Source organism: Lissotriton vulgaris, chromosome 1_1 (genome assembly GCF_964263255.1).
Source record: "Lissotriton vulgaris chromosome 1_1, aLisVul1.2, whole genome shotgun sequence".
Taxonomy (NCBI): domain Eukaryota; kingdom Metazoa; phylum Chordata; class Amphibia; order Caudata; family Salamandridae; genus Lissotriton; species Lissotriton vulgaris.
The window spans coordinates 1,415,323,164-1,415,346,390 of NC_141685.1; the positions used below are offsets into that span (position 1 = coordinate 1,415,323,164).

The 23,227-nt window shown below is 44.7% G+C and overlaps 1 protein-coding gene across 1 annotated transcript in view; it reads right to left on the reverse strand.

Annotated features, from left to right (window-relative positions):
- LOC147750621 (uncharacterized) overlaps nucleotides 1–23,227 on the reverse strand; it is a 920,203-nt gene that overhangs the window by 460,757 nt on the left and 436,219 nt on the right. The gene's annotated exons all lie outside the window — the stretch shown is intronic.

Here is a 23,227-nt window from a genome sequence, read left to right on the forward strand (position 1 = left end):
ATGACTAAGAGCTTTCAAGCTTGTTTCTTGATACATCGCTAATGGATCTTATGTTGTTTGTTTCCCTGATTGTAATAGGCCATATGTGATTGAAGCACACATTTTCAATTTCAGTAAGGCTGCTAATGGATTCAATGGATATATTAGAATGTTAAGTGCTTTATTAAAGGATGTTCAATCTATAAATGAAAAGCTTATATTTTGAAAGGTCAAAAGAATTTAAAATGAATCAATAAATGCCTTCTGAATTTCCCTCCAGCTAGAAATCTACTGGACCAACAGTGAACCATGCTGTGTCATGTCACAAATTTCAACCTTTTAAAAAAAAAAAAATTGTTTTTGTTTATTAGAAGGAACAAAGAGAGAGAAGAGCGGCTATCCCGCACATCGTCCCACGCAGGGGGCATAAGTATAGGCAGTTAGCAATGGTGTTGAGCAACGGCAGGCTGCCATCAAACAGAACAGTGGGGCAGAGCCACAGGACCAGGGAGCAGTTTAGCCGCGAGCACAGTACCAAAGATCCATCGAGTCAGCCAAGCAGCTGTAGGAGTAGCAGCCACTAGTGCACACATTCTATCATGTCCAGCTATGGTAGGCCTTATCATCTGTGTGGGTGCCTCAAACAATTAATTAACAAAAGACAATAAACCCCCCACCCCTCCCACCCCCCGTAGTGGTGGTGACAACAGCATTCATCAATCATTCAATGTGGTTCACTATTAGACCTGAAATAAATGGAGCGTGCGTATGGAGGATGGACAAACTGCAGATGGTAAACCTTTTGAAAGGAAACGGACTAAGGGGCTCCAGCGGAATTGGAAGTTTTTGAAGTTACCCAGGAAGATGTCCGCCACTCGCTCCATGCTAAGCAGTTTCCATAGTTTTGCGTGCCAGAGGGAAATTGCCGGAGCCTCTGTTTTTTTCCAGTCTGAGGCTAAGGTAAGTTTGGCGGCCCCAAGACTGAGCCATAGGATTTGTTTATCCGCACATGTCCGATGTTCGAGAAGTCCCCAAGCAAACCACAGCCCCTCCAGCATCTGTCAGAAATCGTCGGGAATATTCGATGGTGCTTGGCCGGGTACAAGTACCAGTCCATGAGCATCTTAAGGTGGGCCTCTCTCAAGTCCAACAAGTGGTTGTGCGCGGCAATATCGCACCATAGAGCCGACCACTCCTTGTCCGAGATGTCCCATCCCAGGAGCTCCTCCCATTGCCCCATGTACGGGGCGAGGCGATACTGATGAGGTAAGCAGTAGCTGATAAAGAAAGGATACAACACCTTTCATGGCCGAAGTCCGGAGGATGAAAGCCTCAAAGGGCGAAGGAGGTCTCGTAGCTGAATCGAGGACCCTAGGTGACGTGGCCCAATGAAGCAGCTGAACATGGTGGTATCGTTCTGACGAAGGGACTCCATAGTCCCTCATGCAATTATCGAAGGTGAGTGGAGTGTCGCCGTGGAACAGATGGGTTAAAGCTCTACATCCTCCCTCTCTCCATACTTTGAAGGGGCCCTCCTGCAGTGCTGGTGGAAATTCCAGATTAAAATGTATAGGTGTGAACGGTGACGGAAAGGTAGTCCAACGATCATCAGTGGCTAACGTATCCCAGACCTTTAAGGTGGTACTGTTGGGAGTATTAATGTAGGCGTTCTGGGGCCTGTCGTTCTTGGGTTTCCAGGCCAGATCCCAGATTGATCTACCCGCGATACTCCTATCCATGTGTAGCCAGTGTTTCTCTGAGGTTTGTTGGGACCATTCCATCATTACCCGTAATTGTGCCGCTTTGTTGTACAGATGCATGTCAGGGAGACCCACTCCTCCCTCCCCCCGCGGCCGCCGCAAAGTTGCAAAAGAGAACCGCGCTCGACCCCCCTGCCAGAGGAACCGGAGCATCTGGGTTTTAAGTCGTCGAAAAAAGTCTACGTCCAGAGGAATGGGGAGCGCCTGAAAGAGGTACAGGTATTTGGGGAGGAGGACCATCTTGATGGCGTGAATTCTGCCCAGCCACGAAATGTATTTAGGCTTCCACCGATATAAAGTCCGCCTGGGTCTTTGCCAGCAGTGGTGGAAAGTTCGCGGCGTATAATTTCCCAATCGTGGATGTCAAACGGACTCCCAGATACACGATGGAGCTGGAGGCCAGGCTAACGGGGTGAAAGACCACACTTGTTCCACCTCCGCAGGAGAAAGCGTGAGGTTTAGGACATATGATTTGTCATAATTGACCTTAAAGCCAGCCACCTCCTCAAAGCGCGATAACACCTCCTGGACATGTGGGAGGGAGTGTTCTGGATGTTATGTTATGTTATGTTATTATAAGCTTGTAGAGCGCTATATCACCCAGGGGTATCTAAGCGCTGTCAGCGGATACACAACATCAGTGAGCGCAGAAGCCAGATCACAGAGGTCCCCACGCCTCCGCAAAAAGCACTGTCCTGAACAGCAATAGGTTAGTTTCCATCCTGAGTTCCGCCGGAAGAAGGTTCCATGCCAGGGGGACAGTGCTAGAGAAGGCTCTGCCGCCCTTGGATGTGAGGTTGTACCGAGGACAAAGTAGATTACATGCCTCAGCCGACCGGAGGGACTTAGTAGGTAGGTACCTAGAGAGCTGATCTTTGATGTATTTAGGGGCTGAGCCTTAGACAGCTTTGTGTGCAATGCAGAAACTTTTACATTTAGTTCTTTGGGCAATGGGCAGCCAATGTAAGTTGCAGAGTAGGGGCGTAGAACGAGCATGCCTAGGTTTATTAAAAATAAGCCTGGCCGCATCATTCATTACGACCTGTAGTCTGGCCAGAAGGTTGTTTGGGAGGCCATAGTAAAGGGAATTACCATAGTCCAGCCGTGCCAGAATTAAGGTGGAGACCGCCAGCCTCAGTTTGGAAAAAGATAGAAATGAGGAGAGTTTCCTCAGCTGGCGAATCAGACTCACACAAATGCCCACCACAGATGATACCTGCTGAGTCATAGATAGTCGGGCATCAATTTTAGAGATCCATAATAGAGAGTAGCACATCATCCGCAAATAGGGACATTTTGTGCTGTTCCCAGTAAAGGGAAGACCCCGTATTTCCTCATGTTTCCGTACTGCTAACGCTAAAGGTTCAATGCTCAGGGCAAAAAGCAGGGGAGAAAGAGGACAGCCCTGCCTAGTGCCACGGGAGTGCGAGAAAAAAGCAGAAAGATGACCGTTCACTGACACTCTAGAGCGGGGGTTGCTGTAATTTGCTTTCACCATTGAAAGGAACTTATCCGAAAAACCAAAAGCAGATAAAGTATGGAACAAAAAGCCCCAATTCACACGGTCGAAAGCTTTTTCAGCATCGAGGCCTACTAGCACTGCCGGGATCCGGAATCTATTAGCTTTCTCCATTAAGTGGACAACTCGCCTAGTATTGTCATGGGTTTGACGGCTTTTAATAAATCCAGATTGATCTGGATGTATGAGAGCCGGCATCAGATCTTAGAGCCTATTAGCAATAATTGAGGAGTACAGCTTGGCGTCGATGTTGAGGAGGGCTATCGGGCGATACGAAGAGCACTGAGCGGGGTCCTTCCCAGGTTTGGATATAATTGAAATGACAGCCTCAGCTAGCGAGCCAGATGTGGCGCCAGCTTCAGCCATGTCATTAAAAAGGGAGACTAGAAAGTCGCACACTTCGGTGGCAAACGTCTTATAGGAGAGGGCAGTGTAGTCATCCGGCCCCGGGGCTTTATGCAGTTTCAGGAGTTTAATGGCATCAAGCACTTCATCGCGAGTGAACGGGGCAGCCAGGAGTTCGTTCCATTCTTTAGAAACCTGCGGTATGGGCAGACCCCGTAGATATTCCCGCTGGGTGTCAGAATCAAGCGTGTCTCCCGTATAGAGTTCCGCATAGAAGCTGCCAAATAGGTCTGCCTTAATCTCATCACGATGCTGCGGCTCTCCCATCGAGTCCTGGATCCCTCCTATATAATCCTGTTCCCTTTTTTCTCTAAGGTGACGAGCCAGGTGTCTCCCTACCTTATTCCCTTGGGAGTACGAAAGGTGTCGTAGTCTCAGCAAGGTGAACTCTGCTCTATTGTTGTAATGGGCCCTCAATTTCCCCCTAACCGCCATCAAGGGGCGGAGGGTCAACCTAGATGGATTAAGTTTGTGAGCCTGCTCAAGGGCTGCAAGTTCCGTTTCCAACTCCTCACGTTCCTTTCGTCGCCTCTTATTGAGATTAGTATTAAGGGCCAAGCAGGTGCCCCTGATTGACGCCTTGAAGGCGTCCCACGTGGTGGATATGGACGTATCGGACACAGGGTTAAGCGCAAAAAACTCCCTAACAGCCTTCCGTAATTCTTTGCATGATGTGTCATCCCTAACTACGGCCGCCGGGAAGTACCACTTACGGAGTCCGTCACCTACCGGTAACCAGCGAAGTCCAAGCACGAGGAGACTATGGTCATCTCCCCTAAGGGCCTGACTCAGAAAAATTTAATCTAGGCGGGAATAGGAATGGTGAACATGGGAGAAGAAGGTGTAGTCTCGGGACAGGGGGTGCATGGAGCGCTATCCATCGATTAAGCCCAGGTCACCAATAAGCCGCTGTGTCTCAGCAGAGAACAACCCTGCATCAGCCCTTTGGGTGCCAGAGCTATCCATCTCCGTACTCCACACTAAGTTAAAGTCCCCCAGCAGAAACAAGTGCCCCTCAACAAAGTCACCAATCTTGGGCGGCAGGCCCTGGGAAAAGCTGTTTTGTCCCGCATTGGGAGCATACACCACTACGAAGGTGCTCAGTCTACCATGGACCAGTCCCTTCACCATCAGCCAACAGCCTTCCTTGTCGCTGCACACCTCCATAGGCTGAAAATGAAGGGCCGCCAGAAAGAGCCACCCCCCTGTGTTTCGTGGAGGCAGATGACCTATATATAAGAGGAAAAAGCGTTTGCCGGAGGCGAAGTTCATCTTTACGCGCCAGGTGAGTCTCCTGGAGACCCACTATATCGAGTTGGTGGTCATTCACATACTTCCACACCTTCTGACATTTTTGCGGGGAGTTCAGGCCCTTGACATTCCATGTCCCAATACAAATAGGCATCATTAGGCAACAACCCCACTACTGCTATTCCCGCACTACCCTGTCCCACCCCTCCACATCCACCTTCGATGACCATAGGCAACACAGTAAAAGAACAACCTGTAGTAGTGTCCAAGAGCAAAAGGATACCAGCCATATCATGTCTCCACATTCCCCCATCATACCAGAGCCCCCCAACAAGCAATCCCACATACCATCCCCTCTCCCCGCTCTCCTGCAAGGATAGAGTCCTCCCAAATAGCCACCCCAAACCCTCACAATCGGAGAATAGACTCCTAGAGTCCCAGAAGCCAGACGTAGATCGTCCTGGGACACCTCATGCACATACCATAAAACAAAAAATGCAGTCATCCACACACACCTGTCACCACCACTACCACCCCCGCTCTCCCCTCCCCTTACCCCCAACAAGCCCCTTCAACACCATTCCCCCCAAAGGACACCCAAGATTGCCCTCAAACTAATAGAACAATAGGAAGCAGCAAAAAGAAAAAGAAAAACAAGGAAGAACAATGTACTTAACATTCCTAGTGCATAGAAGGTTGTGGATTCCTCCAGGGGTTGAGGATGGTGCACCACATGGTGTGCCCCAAAGGCCATGGCTTCCAAAAAAGTACAAATTTACCCACGGTACCTGAAGATACGAGTCCCTCCGGCGCCAAGCTACCTTCATTTCAGGGCTCAGGCCGCCCCGGAGCTATGCTGTGAGGCCGCCTCCGTCACTGAGGCCACGGAGGCTAGCGCTGCCCCCCTTTCCAGTAAGCTGGTCGTACGATCTGGTCGTCTCTGATCTGTCTCTCGTCCCACTTTCTGCCATGAGGAGGACCTCCGTCTTCTCCGTGCCGGGGAGCTTCCGCCCTCAGGGGAGGGGGCTGTGTCGTCGAGGCCCAGGAGATCCTTTGCCACCTGAAGAGTTCGGATCTGTGCCAATCTATTCTGCCATCTGAAAATGATGCGGAAGGGGTGGCCCCAGGAATAGGATATAGTGTGTTCCCGCAGAAAGGTGGTCACAGGCCGAAACTCACGCCGCTTTTGGAGTGTCGAGGCTGCTAGGTCTTGGTACAGTTGGGTGTGGTGATCCCGGAACTGCAACAACGGGGTCTCCCGTACCTTTCGGAGAATGCGTTCCTTCAACTGAAAGTCATGGACGCAGACCAAAATGTCGGGTGGAGGACCCCCTCCACATCTAGGCAAACCGACCCTGTGAACTCTGTCCATCTTAATGTCTTGGAGATCCTCATCGTCCAGGATTTGCAAGAAGAGAGCGATAACATAGCCTCGTAGATCACCTGCTTCCCCGTCCCAGGGCACTGCACGTATGCGGATGTTGTTCCGGCGGTAACGATTCTCCAAATCCTCCGCATGTGCCTAGAGGTCCAAGTTCTGCTCCGTGAGCCGAATCACATCTTGCTGCAATTGGTGAACATCGTTCGCTACACTTAGGTTGTGATCCTCCAAAGTAGCCACCCTCTCTCCGATGCCATCCACGTCCCTCCTCACTTCGCGGAGGTCCGAAGCCAGTTGGGAACGAAGTTCAGATATGTTCTCCTTAATAGAAGCAAAGAGCTCCATCATAAAAGCTTTGGTCGCGGGAGCCTCATCGTCCATTGGCTTGGGCGAAACACTAGGCCCAGGGGACGCCGCTTGCTGGGATCCCCTTGAGGGGCCATCTCTACCGAGCTTCCCCTTACGTTGTGTGGAGGACATTGCAACGCCTCTGCTCGCTCGTGTATTCAGGGCGAGTGATATCCATTCACCACCACCGTTACGATATAGGTCCAGCTTCACCCTGTCACTGTCCAAGTCCTGCCCAGGAGCAAGAGGCCTGTACCAGCAGTCCTCCGGCAGAGATCGTGCTCCCCACGCGAGGTATGGCGCCCGGGCGCCGTGCGATAGAGGAACTCACTCCAACCGCCGCCGTTGATCGCTCTGCGGCCTCCCCACCTCAGGCCCGCTCCAGTCTATGCTTCTCTACAGGCAGGGTGGCTCCGAAATACAGGCCCCTAGGGGATCCCCTCGGCTTCAGGGGGCCCACCGCAGAGACGCAGTGTCGGGCAGGACTCCCTGTCGTCCCGCAGGAGCTATGTGCGGTCACCCGCCAGTGTAGCCTAATGGCGAATCGCCGCCGCAACGTGACCCATCAACCGGGGACGGGGGAGGTGGCACATCCGTACTCCCGGGTGTTCCTAGCTGGCCCCCGTGGTCCCGGCAGCCCACAGCGGCGATGCTGTTCCAAAGGCAGATTTAGTTCACGGACCAAAGATGGGGGGAGGTGCCGCGCAGCAGCGGCTCATGTCGGCTCTGCAAAGGGTCGTGCCCGACCTGTCCCGCGTGCGCCGATTCAGCCAACCGACAGCGCTCCACAGGTCCGGGGGCTCCCGCTGCAATCTCTGGGCGAAGGGGAAACACAGCGCCAGTCAAGCCAGGAGCACCTCGGTAACCGGCCCTACGTTGGCGCCCGCCCTTCGTGCCGCAGCGCCGGAAGTCCGGCTCCTTCACTCACTCGAGGCCGGGGATCTCTAGGCCGGACTCCGCCGCGGCGCACGTGGCACTATATCACCTTCACCACACCTCCAGAGGCCAAAACTTCGCAACCGGATCGTGCTCCCTGGCAGCGGGACTCACAGCAGGCAGGAGGGCATCGATAGCTCACTGCTCCAGGGGCTAAAACAAAGCTAAGCAGGTTTCGGCGCCGGAGGGACTGCACCACACGCCATCTTTGCCACGCCCCCCCCCAAATTTCAACCTTTTAAATTGAGGGCTGAAATAATTTAAGTACAGGAACACAATATTTTGCACAAGAGGGTTGCTGTCCTTCTTTTCAGGTTGAGTTTTCATGATCCAGAAATGATGAAAATTAAATTTTACGTCACAATGTTCTAACTAGTCAACTCACTTGAACAATGGAAATAAAATGTTTGCATTTGTGCTTGCAACACTTAAAAATAGGGCAAATTGCAGGACGTTATATAATCTCAGTCTGTTTTAGGGTATATTGCTTATTTCCAACCTTAAACCGTCATCATAAATCTGTGAAGCACATATTTGAAGTACTAGTGACGCCTGTATAGACTTCACATTTTTCAGTAGCTTCATCAGTTTCTAGGTCAGAAGGAATGAAGTACAAATATGACTAAGTTACCAAAAAACTATTTCACACTGAATAATTCCTCAAATGAATGAAAAAAGACCTTAGCTTAATGATGATGCTATGTTTTATTTCTATAAAGTCTCTGACTAGTCTGACTACTGTGTTTAGTATAGCCAATCCCTGATCAAAAGAAAGGCCAATTTCACATTTGGGAAGATTAGAACATGATTAAGAATTAAGGATTTTCACAAAGTAATCATGTAAAAAGTACTATATATATTTACCAAAACTAAGGCTCATATTAGGATGGCGGACGGACCTGCGTCCGTACGCCACCCCGAGGTGGAGGGACCGTCCGCAGGGGCAGCGGCGGTCCCTCCGGTGGAATTAGGATGTGTCCGCCACTCTGGCAGTCACAACCCCTATATTTAACATTGCCGTGGGTGCTGCTTTAAGCAACACCCACCCCAAGTTAAATATGCATGCTGTGCATTTGCATGCACAAAGCGGCAGGTACCGCGCGGTGCCTGCTTCATTGTGCATGCAAATGCAGGGGGGTACCATAGGTTCACCCCCTTCACCCTGGGGGGCCGCAACGGGCCCCCAAAGAAAAGACCGTATGCCTTTCCGTGGTGGGATTGCCGCCACGGAAAGGCATGTCCTGCAGCACATCCTAATAAGGCTGGCGGTGTCCAATAGACACCGCCACCATATTAGAGCTTTTCCACCACGGTCCGAAGCTGACTGCGGCGGAAAAGCGGAGGACGGTCTTCCCATCCGCCCATGACCCCCCAGCCATCCGAATGTGGCGGGGGGGGTCTTTGAAGGCACCGCAGCAGCGAATCCGCATCCTCCGGGCCGGCGGATGCGGATTCACCGCAATCCTAATCGGCCCCCAAGTTGGTAAGCTCCCTAATTGGTTGAAGTGTGTTTTGGTGACGAATTTAAAAATTCATAACAATGGCTCAAACTTGAAACATGTAAATTCACTTCAACCTCAAAGTACATGTTCCTAAATTATGTGAATATTCTTCCTGTTGCTAGATTGGATTCAGAACATTTCCTGCAGTATCATATCACCTGCTCCATATGATTCTGTGTGGCATTAAACTTGGACTTTTGTGAACCCACCAGAATAGACCTTAGACGCACAATAAAAGCCTCATATTTCATAACCTTATAAAGACTAAGAGCCCGATAACGAGTATGATGCTTGTGGTGGCAGTCCTGCATCCACCCTAGTCTTTCTTGGACAATCCAATGCTGTGCCAGCTGAACCAGAGAACCACCATTACCTGGTGGTGGTGCAGTGCAGAGGCCTATATATTATGCCAGGCTGGAATGCACTGGTCTGCCAAGCATATTATGAGCTCCCTCTCCACTAGCCATTTAATTACAGGCTCACTGTCTTGAAAAGACTGGCGGATGGGAAACAAGGGTAGGGCCCTAAAGTCCCCACCACCATGGTGATGCATTCAGAGGAGCACAACACTTGCTCCCTTGTTTGCATGCACTCCAGGTTCTGGGACTTCTTTTCTGTTACCATTGGGGTGCCCATTTTCAGGGCACCGCTGTGGTAATGGCAAAAGAAAAGCCAGGAAAGGTCTACCTGACATGAGTTCAGCTTGTATTCTAGCAGCCATACTAGCCCCCTTGGAAGGCAGATGGCAATGCAGAGGACTGTAAAAGAAAGATAACTGACAAAATGCCACTCTCTAGTGAGAAGAAGAGAAGGTGATAAGCAATCTGTTAGAGTCATTCAAGCTATTGGAAAGAATATCAATAAAGTATAGGAAATTGCTAGTCTAATTGATAATGATTCCTACAGACACTTTCTATAACCTTCTTTACATTCAATTTTCAAGGAGAATGATGTGCTGCTTTGTTAAACAAGGGGCCCAGGATTCTTAAATTTTAGCTATCTAAACGAAGAAATGAAATTACTGGCAAAATCACATTACTAAATTTCTTTTATGGAGAAAGAATTCTTCTGTATCAGCATTGAAACAAATTTGAAATGTTCTAATACGGTATTCCTCTTTCCCAATAAAAAATCTATTTATCATTATTGCTGATGAAATTCCAAATACTTCATCATTTTCACCTTGCTCTATGACATTTGTAGTTTTTCATGGTATAAGAGTGGTTTGCTTCCATTTATGCTTTAACCCAATGAAACAAATATGTCCAGAATTAGTTGAACTGCACAGAATTCAGTGGGTATACTAGGAGGATTTTTAGTACATCTTAATTTTAATTTTAATGAGAATATGGATAAAACGAAGGGCCTGATTCACAAAGGGTATCTGCACTCGTGGCTGACTCCAAGCAGTCATGGGGAAATGTCAGCATTCAAATAAGATTTTATGCATTGAGAATTCTCATTGCAAAAATGTCACCCTAGTTCGGAAACTCCTCTGTGACTGCGGGTCTTCTGCCATGAGTGCAGAGAACCTTTTTGAATTGGTCCAAAATATTTTCAAAGTTCAATCCATCAAAATAGGGTAGAGGATAGTAAGGCAAAACCTATAGCTAGATTTAATGTCACATTACACTCTCCTGTGACAAAAACAACATATCATGCTGCAATATTCTAACCAGTCATTTACTTTCCCACAAAGTATGGTCAGTTTTGCACCTGGGACAATGAGTATGCCATTAGAAGGAAAGAATTTTCATAGCTTAACCGGCTAAATAGAAGAGTGCAATATTTGGCTAAATCTGGTCTATGCTCTGCTAATTTTCAAAATGTTATTTGGAGTCAGAGTTTCAAAATGATCTACATTCTGTCCATCAAATTGTTTTTTGTAATTTTCTCCCTGAGTGTACTGGGGTAGCTCAGACGTGGGTCCCAGAGCCTCCACACCACTGGAGTCAAGCTAGCCGGGCTGATGAGAGGTGTTACCTCGAAACCGGTCCGGTCCTCGGATGCTTGATTCCGGTCTGGGAAAGATATGGCTGTGTAGTTCGGACTGGACTGTTCCCATGGGGCACAGGGTCAGAGCTGATTTGCATAAAGCCATTATCTAACCCAGGGTGGTGTGGAGTGCAAAAAACGATGAATTTAGGCCCAGATCCTTGTACTGGGGTGAATGTAAGACATTGATCTACATTCTGTCCATCAAATTGTTTTTTGTAATTTTCTCCCTGAGTGTACTGGGGTAGCTCAGACGTGGGTCCCAGAGCCTCCACACCACTGGAGTCAAGCTAGCCGGGCTGATGAGAGGTGTTACCTCGAAACCGGTCCGGTCCTCGGATGCTTGATTCCGGTCTGGGAAAGATATGGCTGTGTAGTTCGGACTGGACTGTTCCCATGGGGCACAGGGTCAGAGCTGATTTGCATAAAGCCATTATCTAACCCAGGGTGGTGTGGAGTGCAAAAAACGATGGATTTAGGCCCAGATCCTTGTACTGGGGTGAATGTAAGACATTGATCTACATTCTGTCCATCAAATTGTTTTTTGTAATTTTCTCCCCGAGTGTACTGGGGTAGCTCAGACGTGGGTCCCAGAGCTTCCACACCACTGGAGTCAAGCTAGCCGGGCTGATGAGAGGTGTTACCTCGAAACCGGTCCGGTCCTCGGATGCTTGATTCCGGTCTGGGAAAGATATGGCTGTGTAGTTCGGACTGGACTGTTCCCATGGGGCACAGGGTCAGAGCTGACTTGCATAACCCCTTCGATGCTGGTGACGGAACCATTCCGTCATCAGTCACGGTTGAGCTGTGCTGATGACGGAATGGTTCCGTCACGACCACACCCATTATCATTAGTGTGCAGCACAGCAGGAAAATATCCAAAGCAGTCAAGGTGTTAAAGCCATTATCTAACCCAGGGTGGTGTGGAGTGCAAAAAACGATGGATTTAGGCCCAGATCCTTGTACTGGGGTGAATGTAAGACATTGATCTACATTCTGTCCATCAAATTGTTTTTTGTAATTTTCAAAATGAGTTATGGCACAAATCTCTAACCAATACTATTCAGCAACTAAAATATCACATGTATGTTATCACATGTATGTTATCTGACATGCATGAGTATTGAAATTAATGGCAATTGCTTCTCCAGTTTCTGTAATGCCATAGGCAACAGAAACACATACTTGCAATGCCAGATGGGCCTATATAGACTTTGGTGGTACCTGTAGGAAGTTTAGTTGCTAAATAAAAAAAATGGGTCAAAGTGAGAATGAGGCTAAGCTAGGAAAATGAAAATCCATTCTTTTAAATAAAGAAAGAACACTTTATTTTATATCTGGCTGCTAAATTTAATTTTACTTAGTTTCCTGTTGTGCAATGGAACAACTCTCCAGATATAAGGCAATATTCTAAATACTGATTTCCCTTCACCCAAAACAAGGCATATTTCGCAATAACTATAAAATAATTTAATATAAACGCTTTTTATGGTTTAAAATGCACTCTTTGGTGAGTTTAAGTTGCTAAACTCTTCAAGTGGTTTATACGTTTTGAAAACGTGGTGAAAATTCTTATATAAAACAAAATGCATGTACACATCAAAAATATAGCAATTCAAAACATGTAAAGTGTGGCAAAATATTCTTGCTGAATTTACTTTTAGCTAGAAATCTTGTATGCCAACAATGAAACAATCTGACAATCACCTGGCAAAATTACAAATTTAAAGTTTTTTGATAATTAGAAAGATAATTGTGAGAAATTGGGATGTTGGTTGACTGAAGTGTGAGCGCTGGTCAAGCAACAGCCAAAATCTCTTGCTGGATGGACCACAAAAAGCTTCTAAATAAACCTGTGTTTCACCATGGGTAGCTTGTCACAAAAATCAGTCAGTCTTAACTTAGAGGCAATATGTAAAGTATTTCTGCAACACAAAAACAGCAATAAAGTAAAAACACAACAAAAGAAAAATACCAAATGCATTTAGGAAAATAGAGTACATTTTAATTAACTATTTGACTTCAAAATAACCAAACACCAATCAGTAGAAGCCGAGGTATGGATTTTTAAAGTTTTTTGTGAAATCCAGCAACTAAAAGATCAAAGCAGAAACTGCGAACATCTAGTCGCATTAGACTCGGTCAAAGTAGAAAGTTATGTTAAGGCAGATCGTGATAGAATGCGGGTTGGAGACAGGAAGTGGATTGGGCCCAGTCAATGCTGACCTAAAAAAATTAATTCTTGAAGACAAATGTCTGAGAAGTTAAAGTTCAGCAGGGCTAGGCTGCAAGGGGTGTCCAAGGAGAAACCTTCGTCATCAGATTGCCTTCGGTCGAAGCTGCGCAGAGGATTTCTATGTTTGGACTTAGTTGCCAAAATGGAAGTAAAAAAACTCCAGTGGTACTAGCAGAGGAGTGTAGCTGAAGACTGTTCCACATGATTTAATTCTTCTCTAGTAAAGCAACACTGGCACAGATTTGCTGCTGCAGAGAAGAACATAGCAGGAGAAGCCGCAATGTCAATCTGAGCGGCGATGCAGTTCGGGCAGATAGGCGAGAAGGTTGATACCGCTCTCCTCTGGGTTGTCACAGCAGTTTTTTAAAAACAAATTGTGTCTACATCCTCGGTTTTGGATATTGGCCATTTAAGCCCATTTGGCCTATTCTCTTGAGTCATGATCAACTGGGAGAAATTGGTTATTATCTTATTGATGACAGTAACGTCTTCGCCCCAGTTGGAACGGTGTGGACAGCAGACCCGGTTAAATATTTAGGTGTCTGGGTGCACCGCGACCCCGACATTGTAATCAAAGAGAATTATGGCCAAACCTACAACACGTTAGTGCAACAAGTGGATAGGTGGCTACATCTTCCGCTGTCCCTGGCAGACCGCATTGCAGTCAATAAAATGGTTATCCTTCCAAGATTTCTATACCTTTTTTGTAACATCCCGATCAAACTCACCAAACATTTTTTACAACAGTGAAAACTCAACTCTTGAGATTAGTATGGGGGTGACAAACAGCCCAGAATTAGCTGGCACACACTAACGCTCTCTTATGAAAAAGGAGGTTTTGCCGCACCCGATTTCTATGTGTACTATCTCTGCGCACAGGCCCGGTACGCCTATTATTGGTCCTGGACGCAGGACTTTATAATTCACATCGCAGTAGAAGACGGAGACGTGCATCCCATACCGCTTGTGAGTGTCCTAACACATACTCACAAACAAACACCAGGAATAGAAATTAACACCGTTGGCACTACCATTGCAGCCTGGCAGGTGATTGGCAAATGCACACACAAACTCCCCTTGTATGTACCTGCCCTGCCTCTGGCCTAGCATGCGTCCTTATCCGTCACTCAGGAACAAGGGCCCATAAAAGCTTTAAAAGATGCTGGCATCACGCATCCCTATCCTGAGGGCAGCTACATCACAGGGACCAATATCTGGAATACATTCAAAATCCCACTTTACTTTTTCAGTATTCATGCTACCGCCTGAAATGTGCAATCAAAGGCCAATACCCCGATTTCCCTGCTGAACCCACTACACTTCAATCACTACAGGTACTATTAGTAGCCCCAACCAGGAAACAGTGATCACCAAGTTATATAGGGCTGTGCAAGAGGAAATGGTGCGAGGGCCAGGCAAACATTTTGAGTAATGGAATACCATATTGAATCCCCAGATTACTCCGAAAGAATGGGAGCAAATTTGCGTGCTAACAGGTCGCCTCACACCTAATGGTAATCTGCGTATCATTCAATTAAATGTATCTATCAAATGTACCATACCCCTGTCAAATTGTACAAAATGGGCCTCAGGGACTCCGATCAATGTAAGCGTTGTGGGCAATATAATGCAGATTTTCCGCACCTTGCGTGGCAGTGCAGAATGGTATTTAAATATTGGGAGAGGGTGTCGGAATGCATACACTCTATGACAGGAATCGTTCTACAATTCACACCTCTGGAGTGCCTACTTGGCTATGTCCCCCAGCTAAAGGCTGCTCTGTGCAGGTTTGATAGGTTAGCCCTGTTGCTCGCCAAGCGGCGGATTATGTTCACTTGGGAAAGTAAACTTGCTCCGCAAATTGATGAATAGATTAAAGACCTAGTGTACTGCCATGAAAAGTTGGAATTGTTTGCTGAGGAACTGCCTGTAACGTCTAGACCTAAAGATATTTGGGAACCGCTAAGACAATACTTATCTCTCCAGACCCATGATGAAAATGTGTCACCTGATTGGCTATCTGTAATATTCTATTATCATGTTACTCTGAGTGTATGTAATATTTCCCTATGGTAGGACCGGTGTATTGCATGTATTGTAAAATCTGATCACAGAATGTATATTTAATGCTTTTGGTTATTATTGCTTTAGTTTATACTGCCTTGCATGGTAGTACTGTTTGTATTATATTAAGGAAGTACGATAAACAGAATACATTTTTTTTAAAGTTTAGAATATATATATATAATGGGGTAGAATGTATCAGAGAAGGTATTAGTGTCTCCTTACCTTCTAAGCAGCATTGTCTTGTTTATCCCTCCAGGCTATGTTAAGTCTCTGGGAGAGTTCGCTTTACTTTTCAATATTCTAATGACAATGGTGGCGCTTGATTTTATCCTTTCCCCTGTGTATAAGGTATTAAATCACAGCTATCTGGGTTATAGTCGTGGGCGACAAGGTGGGGGCTGGGGGATGGATGCCATCTACTGGACTTGATCCGGTTAGATATAGCAAGGGTTTTCCAAGGGGAGTGTGGGGGGGGGGGGGGGGGTGGGTGATGCGGGGCACTGGGGTAAGTTGGGGGTAGGTTTGGGGCAGAAATGTAAAAATGTCCTTATTTTCCAAATGTGTTTAGTGGGGGTTGGTATTAAGCAGGTAAAGTTTAGAGATTTATGCTTTCAGTTAGGGCAGGATTTTGGCACTTCTCTTTCATTGTCTTTTGGGTGACTTTCTGGAGTTGGGGTCAGTTCTTATGGGTAGTTTAAAATATATCTCCTAGAATGTTAATGGCCTTCGCACCAAACCAAGAGCTGATAAAATTATGCAGTACTTACGAGATTTGGATGCGCAGGACATTATACTCCAGGAGACTCACTTAACCCAGACTGAAATGCTTGCTTTGGTTAAAAAGAACAGGTGGATCGACTTTTCGGTCTCCACATCTCAAACCATGAATAATAGAGGTGCGGCTGTTATTTTTAAAAAACTGTTAAAAGCTAGGCTAGTATCTCAAGTGGTTGACCCTGGGGGTCGATGGGCCATTGCTTCAATCGTTATAGCTGGAGCACAATTTACAATCTTGGGATATTATGGGCCCAATCATGATGACCCCGCAACCTTGGAGTCTATCTTCTTGCATCTACTGTCCTTCCCTGAACCAACCATCATGGTGGGGGACTTCAATATAGTATTGGATCCTGTTTTGGATAAATCTCCTAATAGTCGTCCCCTGGTTCTATCTAAAACTAGGACCTTTTTGCTTAGTTCAATGAAACAAAATGGGTATATAGACATCTGGAGAGTAAGGTCAGGACAGCAACAGGGTATCTCCTTTCAGAACTATAAGTACCATCATCAGTCTAGAACAGACTACATTTTAATCAGTCAGAGATTGGTAGATTCCGTTAAGAGCATTATTTATCTCCCTTTACATCTGTCCGACCATGCAGCGGTTTTCATGGAACTTGTGGGGTCCACTAAGATCTCCCCCAGGAGTTGGTCATTCGACCGCTCTTTACTTTCACACCCAGATGATATCCAGTTTCTCAAAGCTGAGGTCCACAATTTTATGAGTGTGAACATTAGTTCGGCGACCAATAGAGTAGTGTGGGACTCCTTTCAGGCTTATTTTAGGGGTCTTATCACTGATAAGGTGCCATACCGTAGGAAACAGTATAAGGATTACGTTGCTTCTATTGAAGCAGACATAGTAAAAGTACAACTCGATATAGACACCAATCTTTCTTCTCCTTACTTCGTGCCAAATTCACTTCATAACCAACTTCTAGCTTTGAAAGGTCAACTGGGCTCGGTATTGAACCAAAGAATCCAGCAGAAATGGGAGGCTAGTAAGATACCCCATTTTCAGTATGGCGAGGGGGCAGGGAAGCTATTGGCTTGGAAGACCAAAACTGATCTGGTTCGTAATAACATAGGGTCAATTACTGTCAACAACACAACATTTTCCTCAGATGATGACAGCAGACGGGGCTTTAGAGCGTTTTTCAAACAATCTATCAAGAGGACAATAAAATCGATCCAGATTTGATTGACGGTTGGTTGAGTGGAATCTCACTCCCGGCACTCTCTGCGGCGCAGCAATTGTTTTTGGATAGTGATATATCTGAGCAAGAGGTCAGGTTAGCTATTCAAAATGGTAAGAAGGGGAAGGCTGCAGGACCCGATGGGCTCCCTGCTATATTCATCATCATTGTCATAATAACTTTATTTCGATCTCCAGAATCATAAAACTTGAACATACATGAAGAGCATAAAAACATTCTTACACATTAAAAAAAGATTCTGCAGATATTAGATCCATGTATACATAGATGAAAAGTGCATTGTCATAGGACCCAGAATCTCAATAAACATGGTATTGTGGCGTTAAAAACAAAATAGCAGTGACCTTAATGCAAATATAAGTGCTAATTTTAAACCACCAACAGTGCAAGTGCGCATTACACACATTCTAAAAAGACAAGAAGAAATGTTCAGATAACCTCAATAAGACTTAAAGCCAAGCAAAATGCAATATAGGATTACATGACATCGCGTTAAGAATTAGCAGCGCGGACAGCCAAACATGGTAATCATAAATATGCCATAATAGCATTCTAAAATTGGAGCTAGATTGTACCTATGGATGGCAATCTTTTCTATTTAGAGGTGTGCAAATGTGGCAATATTGCTATCACAAATTTCCTGCATATGACATGCAACTTGCTATGACATACAATCTCACATTCCATTAGTCACAGAAAGAATAAAAAGATCAAAAATGTTTAGCCCCATGGGAAAATGGACTTTTCATTTCTTAGGGAGCTCCTGCCTGTGGATACTTGCCACACCAAATCCAGGCTGACTTAAGAAATCTGGAAATTGAGAAAATCTTCGATCTGCTTGTGTCATTGCAGAGTGTTCTATATTCCTCCATGTAGCAATTAGCAGCCAGCTTCCTATAAGTGGGGCTACCCACTTTCCCCTCTGATGCAGGGCAAAAAACAGAATATGCATTAGTGATTCTGTAGCCTCCCCACAGACAGGAAATAGGGCATCCCCAGGTTCCAGTCTAGAACAATTATTATAAATTGTCTTAGTTGGAAGCATCCTGTATCTGAATTGAATATACAATTTGAGTGCGGGGGGGGGCAGTACTTCCCTCTATGGAAGGCTCATAGCTTGAGAATGTTTTTACATCAAGGAATTTCTCTTATCAAGGAACCACTACTGGTAGCATTTAATTGAAGTATGGCAAATTCCCAATATATTTATTTTAAGACTGGCTTTTGCAAAACAGAGCACCCCTTTGGGAGAAACCCATAGTTTCACCGCACCTTATAAAACTCAGCTAAGTGATTTTATGTACACATGCAGGAGACATATGTTCTTTCAGTCCTGCACGATAGGAGTTTAACGCTTCTGTCAATCACAGATGATGCAAATATAGAAGATTCTCCACTTGAATTTGTGGATTTTACATATACGGGACACATCTAGACCAAGTGGAATCATCAGGGTAATATCTAGCAGACCTAGGAGTGATCTATTAAATTTATTTACAGATATGTATAAGATTGGAATACTCACAATACCCCAACTTTCAAAGTCATACAGGGCTATACTTTGGGCCTTAGTATTGTAGATTTCTAGGACTGGAGCGGTACTCCTAGATATTGTACGTCTGTAAATTTTGGTTGTCCAGGCAGTCAGCTGGATTAAAACTGAATGTGATTTCGGAATTTCTAGGCCCCAAATTAGCATGAACCTCACACCAACATAATATATATATAGGGGATCTGATCAGTTACATTGGTATACACTAACATTTGCCCATGAAAACACTAAATACTATGTAATTAGTGTTTTAACTTTTTCATTCTCAGCCCCTCTGTGCATAAAACATAAAAATTATTTAAAATCAGTTGGTTGGCCTGAAGAGATTTTTAGAATATCATCTGCAAAGAGAAGGGCAGACACCCTCTTTTCACTTACCCTTGATGAATCTCACCCATTCTTGTTCAGGTACCTCACCACTCCATTAATATACAGGGAGAAAAGTATGGGCCCAGCACACAGCCTTGTCTAACTCTGCATTTGATTCAAAAGGGCTCTGTCAGTTGCCCATGCTCACACCACCTTACTTGAGCATTGCTTTCTGAGTGGAGCCGTACCAGTACAAAGTAGGGAGGAGGGAGGAGGGATTCAATTGTCCATTCAATTCCCCCTTGCAATACAAATAATCAAAATGGTGAATGGACACTTGTAACCAGGTTACAAACAGATTTGATGGATCGCCCTCATAAACGCTATGTTACTCGTGCGGTTTATTTTGTTTTTCCGCCCCACATATGCGTTATGGCATTATCATTGGGTGTTACAAATTTGAGCTATATGCCAGCCTCAAGCCTGAGGCAATCTCTGGTGTAGCGTCGTAGTGTCCAGAGATGAAAAGGGAGGGCCCCCTGTGAAATGGAAATAAATCACTAAAACAAACTCTCACCTGGTTAAGTTTTCAATTGTCAGGTGCGAGTTTTCATAATTTAAAAACAAGGGGTATAATGGGAGATCATGTTAATGAATCTCTATATATCAATTCAGAGAGAGTCGACATGTTTCTGTCCCATCTTGCCCAGCCGGGTCTGAGGGACATTCGTCAGAACAAAACACACAGATAAAAAAATGTTAACAAAAAGATGTTAATATTTACACACAATTCGTGTGATATATAGTGATTATGTAATCACTCTATATCCATATAGGCTTGTTGCACCTGTAATAGAAGGAAACACTGTGGGGGAACTGTATAGCACTCTTCAAATTTGCTTATTTAGCTCTCATTCAATATACTCAATTAGAGATATATAGTGACATGCCTTATTATTGCATTCATATGGATTGCAAATTATTGGGAAAGAGACAATCATGTTATGGTTTAGGGGAAGCTTCATTTTAGATTGACTCATGGGCTTATTTCTCTGATAAGGGAAAATGAACTATCCATACATTTTGGCTCACTCTTTCATGCTCACTACGTTTTAAAATGTACTGATCGCTGTAAGTTAATAACCGTGTAGTGGTTACTGTGTCTCTACATCGTGTACGCTCTGAAGAGATCTCCTAATATCATTCAGTGCCAGGTAATAATGTATTTCTAATTCACTGATACAATACTGTTCAAATTAATGTGTAGTTGCACTATATCGTTAAATCAGTGAAAGAGACTAAAAACCATAAAGAAGTTCAATTACCTGCTACGGAAATAACCTTTATTTCACAGGAGCGTAGGGTTTTCTGTTCCTGAGCTAGAACATAAAGGTAATTGGGAAAGCGCGTTTAAACCTTACCGTATTCTTCCTGGAAGGTCTAAGTTCTGAGTACACTGATGTTAATCTCACCCGCACTTGGAAATATTCCGGCTTTAGTGCTCGCTCTGCTCCCGGTTACGGAGATACGTTTCCGGCTTGTTTTTCCACATGTCGTTGGTGTTTGGAAATAGAAACAGGACTTAGGGGCATTTGTAAAGTTTTGTATTAATACTTCGTATTCCAGTATGTAGTCAATAATAGCGGTTCTTTCGCATTTTACCAAGAGAAGCTCCATTATTATGTATTTATATCAGTTACTTTTCAAAATCGAATTTTTGGGAAAAAATTCTTTGATGATGCGAAAATCTATACTTGTGTTGTTAGAAGTAAAGGTGAATTTTAGCAATTTTTCTCTGTCCTTTAACCATTCAATGAATAGAGATAGATCTTTGTCCACTTTCCAAATCATTAGGATATCGTCTATATATCGCTTCCAATAAAGTATATTGGAAACGAAAGGCTTGGTGTCAGTCAATACAAATTGACTCTCGAAGTTGCTGACATAGAGACCTGCCACCGACGGAGCAAATGCACTTCCCATGGAAGTTCCGTGGTTTTGTAAAAACATAGTTATATTGTACTCAAAATAATTTTCTGTCGGAGCGAGTCTACAGCATTCAAACACAAAGTGTTGTGGGGTCTTGTGTTTCCAGTCCAAGTTGAATAAAGTGTCTTCTAACATCTGAAGAGTTTCTTTCTGAGGTAAACTCGTATAAAGTGACTCCACGTCTAATCCTACGAGTGTCATGATCTTCGGGTCAAAATCCATTCCAGAGATTTGATTTACGAGATCTCGCGCATCTTTAAAATATGTGGGTGTCTGTTGTACTAGCGGTTTTAGGAATTGTTCCGCAAACTGTGATACAGGTTCTAAAACTGAACCAATTCCCAAAACTATCGGGCGTCCTGGTGGTGGGGATCTGTTTTTATGAGTCTTTGGAAGGGAGTAAAAGAATGGAATTTTTGGATTTTTTGTTGTTAAATACTCTGCTTCATTTTTCGAGATCCAAGAATTGGTCTCTGCTTCATAAACCATCATTGCAATTGTATTTTGTAGCCTTGGAGTAGGATCAGTCAGAATCCAGTTGTAAAATTTTGTGTCTGATAAGAGAGTGGGGCATTGTTGATTGTAACCTTCTTTATCTAAGATCACAATCCCTCCCCCCTTATCCGCCGGTTTAATGACGATTTGGTCGTTCTTTTGTAGTTCATCCAGGGCTTTACGTTCTTTTTTGTTAAAATTTTGAAAAGGTTTTTTGTTTACACTCAGATTGTCTGCTCCTTTTAAAAAGGCTTGTTCAAAGGTTTGCAACTCAATTGGAATTGAACCACTAGGAGGGTAGAAAGTTGATTTTCTTATTAGGTTGGTATCTCCATCGTTTTCTCTTGGAGTTGTTCCTGAAAAGTATGCTTTCAGTTTCAATGTTCTGCAGAATGCTGCCAATTCGCACTTCAATTTAAAGGTGTCTAGTCCAGGAGTGGGGACAAATCCTAGTCCTTTATTAAGGACTTGAGTTTGTTCTTCAGTTAAGATGTTATCTGTCAGATTCAAAATTAGTGACTGGTTTTGCTTGTGCTGGGTTTTTCCGAAGACATGCTGCGTGTCATTATATTCCTTTGTTGATCTTGCCATGTTAGATTTCTTCGACGACCTTTTTGTTGATTTTGGCCTCTCAATAAAAAGGCTGCTGTTGGTGTGTGTTTTCTATTCCTGGCATATGTTGGTTCATCATTTGGGGCAATGAATGCATGCCTTGATTGTAGGGATTGAACCAGCCCGCATATTGAGGCACATAAGGTTGGAAGAACGGCATGTGGTTCGGTCTTTGCCATCTATTAGGTCTCCGTGGTCGTTGATAACGGTAGTTGTTTTTTCTTCTTTTTGGTGTTAAGTCATATGAACTCCCATCTGAGTTGTCAGATGAATTGTAACCTCCGGATTCGTTATCAGAATTTGAATCTGGTATTTTGTATTCTTCTTTGGAGTAGGGATGCATGTTTTCTTGACTAAATCTTTCCCCAATTTCTGTAGTTTGCTTTGCATTATGAATTCTTGTGTTTCATTCATTTCTTTGTTGATTTCTTCAAGCCTCTTTTTGTATTTGGCGGGGTCAATTGCTTTTTTTAATTCATTTTCGCATGTTTGTTTTGTGCCGATAGTGCTTCAGATAGTCTCTTAGTAGTTTTCACAATCAATACTAGGTAGTCCAGAGTGCATTTCCATGAGATTGATGACCAATCTCTTCGAAATGCCAGGTCATGTAGGAAAATCCTCGGAGCATTGTAGACCCATAGGCCTCTTGGTGCTGTTTTGGATCTGAGGTATTCTGTCATTATAATTCCATAGACGGCTGTTCTTATTTGTTCTCTCTTCTTTTCAGATAGGGATTCCCAATCATCTGTCTGGGTCAATATTTGTGTTAGATCGGTGTTTTGTAATAATGGTTGTGCTGCGAGTATCTCGTCAATGTCGCTCTCCGTCAGTCCACAATTCTCTTCCATATTTGCAATCCTGTAATTACCTTTTTCAAGCCACTTTTGAATGCGG